This window comes from Belonocnema kinseyi, chromosome 7 (genome assembly GCF_010883055.1).
Source record: "Belonocnema kinseyi isolate 2016_QV_RU_SX_M_011 chromosome 7, B_treatae_v1, whole genome shotgun sequence".
Taxonomy (NCBI): domain Eukaryota; kingdom Metazoa; phylum Arthropoda; class Insecta; order Hymenoptera; family Cynipidae; genus Belonocnema; species Belonocnema kinseyi.
Genome location: NC_046663.1, coordinates 129,670,409 through 129,677,906, shown reverse-complemented (window position 1 = coordinate 129,677,906; position 7,498 = coordinate 129,670,409).

Genomic DNA, 7,498 nt, shown 5'->3' with positions numbered 1-7,498 from the left:
TATATCTAGTCGGGAGTGGTGCTGACTGAAATCAGATGATTTGGAGCGATTCGCGCGCCATCTGTTGGTCATTCTAAGGACTTATTGAACTACCCTCGTACTTTGTTAAAATTGATTTTTTTTTATTTGAAGGTTGAAAATACATTTTTGAAACTGAAAATTAAAAAATCTTAACTATTTGGTTGAAAGTTTAACTCTTTGATTAAAAACTCATATTTTTCACTTAAAAAATTCAACTTTTTGTACATAATTTGTCTTTTTGACTTTAAAATTAAATAAGTTCATTGAAAATTCATGTATTTTGTTTAAGATTTGTCTTTTTTGTAGATCATTAATTTTCTTGGTCGAAAATTCATCTTATTGGTTGAAAATTTAACAACTTTGTTGAAAATTCATTTTTCCTGTTGAAAATTATTTATCTTTATCTGAAAATGAAACTATTATAACATTGATTAAAAATTAATCGTATATATTGGTTAAGTTGGAAAATCGTTTTTTTACATTGTCATCAAGAGAAGGTATTATATTTGTGTAAAATTTTACCCCCCCCCCCCCCCCCCCCCCCCGTTTTTCTCAAATGTCCACGTTTTGAGACCCCCTGAATCCGAAAAACAGGTTTTTACGAGTGTGTCTCTATCTGTGTATCTGTGTGCGTGTGTGTGCCTTTAGATTTTTAGTTTGTAAGCACGATAACTTTCGAAAGAATTGACAGATTGGATTGGCCTTTAATATACACTTTTAGTGCCCTAAAATAAAGGTCAAGTTCGGTAGCCAACCATTTTAGATGAAAATTCAAAAAGTTAACGTATTTGGAAAATTTTTGAGACCACTTTTTTCAAAATTAAAAAATTTTCTGTATGGACGTTCATAGTATTCAAAGAGACGAACAATTTATCTATATGACTTTCTTTGATAAAACCAAAATTTATCAGAGTTATAGCATTTACAAAATTCCAAATAACACACGAAAATCAACATTTCAAGCCAAATAATGCACGATATGGAAAAAAGTCTAGAGATGAAAAATGTTTATTTTTTAATTTCCTAAAATATTATTCTAAAAAAAAAGTGTTTTTGGTTTCGGACTCAAAGGAGTGCCGCACATTGGAAAGAAAAATGACTTGTGTGGTTCAGAATAACGTACTGCCCACAAATCTTCACCGATTTCGACAAAAAAAAAAATTGGAAAAAAAGCTAATAAGATATCTAAGAGAGTTGTTTAGCCTAGTTTTTGAATTAGGTTTTCAATTTTTTATAAATAAATAAATATGACGAAAAAATTACCTTTTTCTATTTGACGTTCCCGGTGCTTGTCAATAACAGGATAATAGTTGAAATCGCTTAAATTTCATAAAATAGCATAACTTAAGGATATTTCAATAGCAGACAATATACAAAAAACATTTGTTATAAATAAATTATTTGTTGAACACAATTTTTCTACGATTTTCCATAAATACACATTTTTTGAAGTTATGCTGCAAGAAATTGGAATCGAAACAATATTATGTAAAAAAATATCTCTTCTGATTATAGTGGATTATATTATAAGCAAATTTAATGTACAAATGCAGTAATCGGGCGTTTTTCGACAGAAATATTCATTTTTTTCTATGTCAATTTTTTTCAATTCGGAAATTTATGATAACACAGGCCGACAAATTTTAAAGCCAGAGACCAGACCTAACATTTCCAAAGGATTTTGATGCGCTGAATCCGAATTCGAGCTCAAAATTGCTCTTGTAAGTCAGGTTTTTAAGGTATCCTAACCTAAAAGCACAAAAAACGCATTTTTAGCTGATTTTGAGGTTATGTAACCGAACAAGAAAAACGTCTACCACAAAAGTTAATATGGAATTTGAAAGTACTAATCTTCCCCTTTCAAACCTACTTGGATTTATCAGGATATCTTTATTTTTCACCAAAATATTGTAATTAAAAATTTTTTATTTTAGCGTTTTAACCCATTAACGCTGAGGTGTTCACATTTATACAACGCATTCTCTATTGCTGACGGTACAATATTTTTTCTTCAAAATATTATCTCAGGGGTTTTCGAGGGTGCCCTTTCTATTGCTGGTGTCAGTTTTTTGTTATGACCCCTGGAAGATCCAATATGGCGGTCACAATTTAAGGCTTTAAAAAAGAACAAAGGATCCCACACAAAATACTAACAAAAAAGCGTGCAGTCGTTTGGAACCAAACTTCGCACATTGATAAAACAAAAGAAGATGGACTGCGCGGAATGCTACAGCGCACTCTGTGTATTCTAATATTCACATTCGCTGTATGTGCGCGCCGTTCTACGGCGCAGAAAGTCCTTGATCCCTAGCTGGCTCACTGAGCTGGCGACGCTTTTATGACATGTTATGAGTAGTTGATGAAATTAGTTTTTTGCTACAAATCTTTTCGTGTTAGAGATCACGTTTGAGTGGCGGGCTAGCATTTGGATGCTTAGGAAATAAAATTCTTTTTGTATTTTAAATCTGTCTAGCGGTTACATTTCGTGTCGATCGTGATTTTTGTATATAGTGAGTTTCAACATTTTCACGTTACTGTTCATTATAAGAAAAAAAATGAGTTCAAGAACTCCTTGCGCTAACTCGTAACAATTGGCGTGAGCCCAACGATCGTGATACTGATTGTTACTTTTGCTTATACAAAACAGGAGGTTTTTCTAAAAAGTATTTGGAGAAGATCGTTTACCCTCATGTAAAAAGTGTTACACTAGCCAAGATTGGTATTAGAAATCACTCTGAAAACAAAAGTGACCGATCAACTCACGAATCAATGGATACTGACGATCCTAATGCAACTGAAGATTCTTTTTGGGAAGAATCAGATGATGAATGCCCTAAATTTTCGACCAAGAGGGATTAGACGATTTTAAACGTGACCTTGATCTTCCAAAAGATAAAGCTGAGCTTTGCGCTTCAAGACTCAAAGAGAGGAAACTATTGTTACCTGTGACTAGAGTAACTGTTTACAGAAATAGAGAGGAAAAGTTTATAAAGTACTTTTCAATGGAAAGTGGGATTGTGTATTGTAATGATATCATAGGACTCATTAATTGGCGCCTGTTCATAGATTCGTCTACACAGAGTCTGAAAGCAGTACTATTACATAATGGAAATAAGTACGCTGTAATTCTAGTAGGTCACTCAACTACACTGAAAGAATCTTATGATACGTTCCAATTACTCATGATAAAAATAATATACAATGTCCATAATTGGCTTATTTGTGGTGACTTTAAAATGATAAATCTTAAAATAGGTTTACAATCAGGAAACATTAAATACCCTTGTTTTCTTTGGCTTTGGGACAGTCGTACAAGGGATGAACATTGGATAACGGAGAAATGGCCAGACAGATTAGAGTGGACAGTTGGTCAGTATAATGTTGTTTATGAAAGTCTTGTTGCCAGAAAGAATTATTGCCACTACTCCATATAAAACTAAGGTTAATGAAGCAATTTCTGAAAGCCCTAAACACCGAAGGAGAATGTTTTAATTATATCAGATCTACATTTCCGCATTTAAGTGATGCCAAAGTTAAGGAAGGTATTTTTGTTGGGCCTGATATAAAAAAACTTATCAAAGATGAAGACTTTATCAAAACCATGACATCTATTGAAAAGGATGCATGGTTGAGTTTCAAAGATGCTGTACAGAAATTTTTAGGGAACAATCGAGATCCAAAGTTTAGAACTATTGTATCTAGTACGTTGAAGAATTTTAAAAGATTAGGTTGTTTGATGAGTATGAAATTACATTTTCTCAAATCGCATTTGGATTATTTCCCAGAAAATGTTGGAGAATTCAGTGAAGAAATGGGCGAACACTTTCATTAAGACTTTCAGCAAAAAGAGCAAGATTATCAAGGTCGGTGCAATGTAAGAATGATGGCCGACTATTGCTGGTCTTTGCAAAGAAATGATAATGACTTTATTATTCATAAACGAAAGTCTCTTCAACGATCGTATGACATGAAGCGCGAACGTTTCCATAAGAAAACAAGCAATTAGTTTCACCTTCATTGGACATACAATCGTAAGTCTTGCCTTAACTGGCTGGACAATCGTAAGTCTTGCCTTGACTGGTTGGACGATTCAAAGTCTTGCCTTGACTGACTGGGCGATTCAAAGTCTTACCTTGACTGGCTGGACGATACAAAAGTCTTGCTTTTATTGGCTGGGCAATTTAGAGTCTTTCCTTGATTGGCTGGGCAATCTGAAGTCTTTCCTTGATTATCTGGGCAATCTAAAGTCTTGCCTTAGCAAGCTGGAAAATCCTAAGTAAATTTACAATATTAAATGAATCATAATAGTAAAATTTCTTTCTGTTTTAAAGCCCTAAATGTTTTCCATATTCGTTCTTCTAGGAGTTATAACAAAAAACTGAGCCAATCGAAAAGGAACCCACGAAAACCCCTCAGATAACATTTTCAAGGAATAATGGCATATCATTTCGGCGTTAATGGGTTAATACGGTAGGTGGGTTAACCCACTTGTGGCATGGAACTTCATTATTCCAAGAAAAATATGCGACTAAACTTATTGTTCCCAGAGTCAGGTGGGTTAGCATGCTGGTGGCTTGTTAGGGGTGATTTCTACCCCTAGGAAACGGCTTCCGTAGAAATGAAAAGACACGAGTTCTATATTTTTTTTATTGTTTTATCAATGTGAAAAGTTTGGTTCCGAATGAATGTACGCTTTTTTGTTGGTATTTTATACGGGATCCTTTGTTCTCCTTTAAAGTCCTAAATTGTGGCTGTCATATTGGATCGTCTAGGGGTTATAACAAAAAACTGACAACGGCAATAGAAAGGGCACCCTCGAAAACCCCTGAGATAATATTTTGAAGAAAAAATATCGTACCGTCAGCAAAAGAGAATGCGTTGTATAAATCTGAACACCTCAGTGTTAATGGGTTAAAACGCTAAAATAAAAAATTTCAAATTACAATATTTTGGTGAAAAATAAAGATATCCTAATAAATCCAAGTAGGTTTGAAGCTTTTAAATTCCATATTAGCTTTGTGGTAGACATTTTTCTTTCACAGTTACATAACCTCAAAAACTGCTGAAAAACGCGTTTTTGGACATTTGGTTAGGATATCTTGAAAACCTGACGTACAAGAGTAATTTTGAGTTCGGATTCGGATTCAGCGCATCAAAATCCTTCGGAAATGTTTAGTCTGCTTTCTGGCTTTTGACTTTTGTCAAATTTTGTCGGCCTGTGTAATTTTAACATAATTCATAATTTTTTGATTAATCTTATGATTTTTGAAACAAATTCAATTAAAAAATGCATTATTTTGCCGTTTGTTTGCAGAAAAATTCAGTCACTGGCAGTCGTTTCAGTTGGGAACTTCATGACAATTTCATAAAAATCCATAATTTTTTTATCCATTTTCTGATTTTTAAAAAACAAATGCGTTATTGGGGCATGTATCTTCGGAAAAATTCTTTTTTGTTTCGATTCTAGACTTTTAATTGGGATCTTCATAATAAATTCGGCAACATTCATGATGAGCTGACACATTTTATGATTTTTATAAACAAATTCAACAAACAAATGCATTATTCGGGCATCTGTGGACAGAAAAATTCCTTTTTTCGATTTAAGACGTTTTAATTGGGAAGTTCATGATGAATTCAGCGAAAACCAAGTTTAATAAACAAATGCATTAAGTGAGCATCTGTCGATGGAAAATTAATTTTTTTCGATATCCTAATTAAAACTGTTGACATTGAAAAGAACGAATTTTTCTGTAGACAAATGCCTGATTATTGCATTTGTTTATTAAATTTTTTGAATGAAATAATCAAATTCATCAACTTATTATGATTGTTGCTGAAATTCCCATCAAGTTCCCATCTGAAAAGACTGACATTGAAAAAACCGAATTTTTCTGCCGACAAATGCCCGAATAATGCATATGTTTACTAAATTTGTTGAAAAGATCATAAGATTAATAAAAAAATTATGAATTTTGCTGCAAATATCATAAGGTTACGAATTTTAAAAAATGTACAACGAAAAAAACGAATTTTTCTGTCGAAAAATGCCTGAATACTGCATTTGTGGCTTGTAATATGACTAGAAAAAACGTATGATTATGGAAAAATCATAAAGAACATTTTTTCAACAAATAATTTGTTTACAAAAAATGTTGTTCTTTAATAATATATGTAACATTGGAACATCTTTAGCTAATATTAGTTTATGAAAAATGGGCGATTTCAACACTTTTCCTGTTATTGACGAGCAATGTGAACGTCAAATAGATAAAATGGCCATTTTTCGTCATATTTGTTTGTTTCTTTACAAAAAATTGAAAAATCAGGCTCCACAACTCTCTTAAATCTTGACAGCTTTTTTCAAATTTTGTTTGTCTAAATCACTCAATATTTGTCGGTTGTACGTTATTTTGATCCAAAAATGTCATTTTTTCCCACTGTGGGCCGGGAATGTGAAAATGAGATCATATAAACTCCCATCTAACAAACCGCTACTGAAGGTTGGTTGAACTTTTCAGCATAAAATACTAACCAGCTATGACTCTTGGTTGAAACTAACCGCCCCACCCCAGCCCCTAAACCCTCGTTAATCGAAGTTTTGTGGGTCACTGAGTTAGGGATTTAATTTAGAAGTTGAAAAAAGGCTAGGCTGATATTTCGAACGTATGTGCTACGTTTAAATCGTAAAAATAAAATTAGAAATGAGTAAATTCAGTTTTTGGAAAACCGACAGAAGTTGCAGTAAAATGTTTAATAACAAACTTTTTGAATGAATGCGCATTTTTTTTAAAAGAGCCAATGAAACTACGTCTGTGTTAATATCAATGCATGTTATGAATTGTAATAATATACATTTATGGAAATGATATACAATTTGAGATACAAATTTGAGTGCGAAGTACGCGATACGTGATGAGAATGTATTTGTTGGGGATCGTTCGCTTCTATTATTTTTAATTGTCGTGATCGCGGGTGATCTATGAGCGTGTGCGGACCTGCTGATTCTGTCCACTCACTTTTTTGGGGGACCGAGTCAGTGATCCCAGCTCTGAAACGAGACGTGGTCCAATACTATGACACGTCTATGTCCGTGTGAGTTGGGTAGGAGACGATATAAATGCCTGGGTTGCGCGCGCAACCCATTTCTCCTCTTCTGAATTTGAAAACTCGAAGGTGCACGATTGCCGGTCGGAACACTTTGGCGGATCTATTTATATCTCTATCTGCTTCGAAATAATATGAAGAGATTGGGATTTTAATATTTCCAGATTTCGATGCTGGGCTGGCGATTCTCATGATTTAAATACTTCGCGCGCCTCTTTAATGCGTGTATTATCTACAAGAAAGCTGAATGGTTAACCTAATTTAAACGAATAGTTGAATTTTCAACTATAATTATGAATCCTTAATAAGAAAAAATTAATTTTTTTACTAAGTAGTTCAACTTTAAGTGAATAATCGAATTTTCCACCCA